The sequence below is a fragment of the Cyprinodon variegatus genome, unplaced genomic scaffold (assembly GCF_000732505.1).
Source record: "Cyprinodon variegatus isolate N-32 unplaced genomic scaffold, C_variegatus-1.0 Scaffold65, whole genome shotgun sequence".
Lineage (NCBI taxonomy): Eukaryota > Metazoa > Chordata > Actinopteri > Cyprinodontiformes > Cyprinodontidae > Cyprinodon > Cyprinodon variegatus.
In genome coordinates, this window is record NW_015150518.1 from 815,814 (window position 1) to 818,950 (window position 3,137).

Consider the following 3,137-nt stretch of genomic DNA (forward strand, 5'->3'; position numbering starts at 1 on the left):
ATGTTTGGTTTGAGCAGAAAAGGGATTTATACTTTTGTCTTTACATGGCTAATAAACTTTACTCAGAATGTTGGATTGTTGTTGTGGAAGAACCAGATCAGTTCACTGATCATGATGTTTGATCCACTTTGTCGTCAGCAGGTCGTGTTTTATGTCGTTGCTCTTCATCTTATTCTCTCCTATAGGAGCCTAAAATATCAGTTGAAATATGGTGAACAAACAGTTTTAAACATGATAAAGTGTTAAAAGTTTAGCTTAGCAGAGGTCTGAAGCTCATTAGGTGTCCCTGATGATGGGAATAAGTTCACTGACGTCTGAATTATCCTGGGTTTGCTAGCCTGGGGTTATAATGTCAGAGCTAACTAAGCTAACAGCCATTAGCGCTGAGCCTCAGCTGATGTTTCTGTTCCTCTGATTTTATCCAGAGGGGGAACGTTTCCTCGTCTTTACCAGGAACTCCAGGACTTCTAGACCTGCTGGTCTAACTGGTCTGAAACCAGAACACAGACTGGTTCATTTAGAGACACAGCCGGGCTGCTAGTTTTAGCTAAGTCAAAGGTTTAGCGCCCCTGGTTGCTAAAAGTTGCTTTACATGCTAACAGTGAAATAAAAGGATTTATTTTACAAAAGAAGCAGGAAATGGTTGTTTATAACTGGAGTTTTTGTGAGAGAAAACAGAAGAAATTAGTTGTATTAGAATATTTAGCAGCTGGTTCATTCAAACCGCCTGAACTGCTGGATTTAAGCTTTAAAATGACGCGTTATCTGCTGAAGTCTGACCTCACATTTTAGCACCAACCTTTGTCTGATGTTTATATCACCAGAAACTGTAAATACTGCAAATCTGCTATTATTTCTGAATTAAGCAGTTTTTATGACAATTGGAAACGAAAACAAAAGAAAAAACTTCCTAGTATCTTCATAAAATCTTACTCTCTAAAGGTTGAATTAAAATGATTTATTTCCCTCGTGTCAAATCGTTTTAAGCTCATCAGAAAATGATAGAGCTGCTCGTCTTCATTCTCCTCTTTAAAAAGCTCTGCTGCTGAATGGAGCAGAATGAAAGACAATCAGCCGCTGATTTATTTCTGCATCTCTATTTAAAAATATTCAAATATTTCCTCCTGGTGAGACATAAAACTATTAGAAGATAAACTGTTGGAGGTTTGTCTTAATTTTCTTTGATATAGAACAAACTGACATCCGATAAATTTGTCTTTAGGCTTTAGCGCCACTGACGCTGCTGGTCACGCCGCCTGGTTGTCTAAGAAGGTCGCAGCAATCGGCCCGGCAGCGGGAGATTGCTTTATCTGTCTCTGGAGTCACTGTTCAGCTGAAAAACTCTCCTAAACTTAATTATTCCACAAATATTCAGGTTTCTTAATCTGCGAGTCAAAGATCTGATATAAAAGGCACCTTAAAAAAAAAACTTTATATGAGGATTATTTTCTTTTTCTACTTCTTAAAAAAACTTTAAATATAGAAAACTTTCTACGCCTGCAGGTAGGATGCTGACTGCTGATTAGGGAGCAACCTAACGAGCGATTAGCCGGGATTTACCTGTAACGCCGCCCCGCCCCCCCCAAAGACAGGCTAAACCATGAATGTACATTTTTTATGACTTTGAACAGGTGATGCTGTCTAACAATGGAAAATCTTCACATTCTTTTACTGAAGACCAAACAAAAACAGATTAAAAGATGATTCTAAAAGCTTTTAATGTTTATACAGATTTATTCTTGTCTGTTTTGTACATTCTGTTTTCCTACGTAGATATTTCCTGTGTATTTTGGAACTACTTTGTATATTTCACATATTCAGTAATTTATAAATGATGAGGAAGACGATGCGACTCGGTCTGGGTATTTTAAAACCTTTCCTTTCCTCCCAGTCTGGTTGAATTACCTCCCATCCAGTTGCCACATCTGCTGGTTGCTATGACAACACGTCCCCGTCCTTATTGGTGTTCGGAGGCCTGGGCGCCTCTGAGTAGAGCGATGTACAGTTTCGGCACAGAAGAATGTATTTTTCCCCAACATAAAGCACTTTGTTTAGTTTTTCCTCTTTCTTTAGTTTGTTTCTGTGATTCTTTTTATTTTTGATCTCCTGTATCTTCTGCTAGTTATTAACACCTTTTCCTCTAATTGTATTATGTTTTCACGATTATCATGAATAAAAATCTTAATCCATATTTTGCTCCAAATTATTTTGTTGAAATACTTTTTTATCGTTTTAGGTCGTTTACATCCGAACGTCACCGGGTGACTGAAGCCATCAGAGCGTTAGATGCTTAGAACAGATGAAAATGTCGATGCACCAGGATCCAGTTAGCTGACAGCTTCAGCTGCTGAGCGGAGCTGATGATTTTCTATCACATCTTCATCCCATTTCATTAATAGAATATGACAGAGATGGTCCTCTAGGATGAGGCCCTTCATGCCTAATAGCTACTAGCTCAGGCAAACAAGGTTAAGAATCAATTAACTGAAGGTTATCGGTTTCTAATTAAGCAAAACATTTGATGAAAAATTAGTTAAAAGCTAATTTAATCACATTCTACATTCTTTTCAACCATGTCTTTTTCCTTCTTATGTCATGGTTTTTGATTATTCAGTTTTACTTTGATTCATGTTTTCTATTTTTATTGGTTTTATTCCTATTTTGTGGTGTTTTCTGGATGTATTTGAGTTCTTGGGGTTTTCTTGGCTGCCCTCTGCTGCCCTCTTGTGTTGGTCTCCTTTCCTCTAGCTCCTTCTAGCCTCCTCTGTTCACACCTGCTCCCAATCAGCTCATCAGTCCAGTCTTTGTTCAGTCTCCCATATAAACTCTCCCTGTCCAGTTCCTTAGTTCTGGTTCCTCGTCTTTCCCTGGTTTTCCCAGATGTCTCCAAGGTTCTGCTTTTTCTCTACTTTTTATATTGGATGTTTTGGTTTCCTGTCTCAGTTTCCTGTGAGTACCTTCATTAAATCTTCAAGAACTCACCTCTGCCTCCTCACCTCAACATTTGGGTCCTCAAAACCTCAACCAAACCCCAACATCTTATTTTAGTTCATAGTAGTTTAGCTGAACTTTACTGTTTTAATGAAGAATTTTTAAAGGAAAGGTCCGCTCATATTCAGAATTCAAACTTCTGAAAG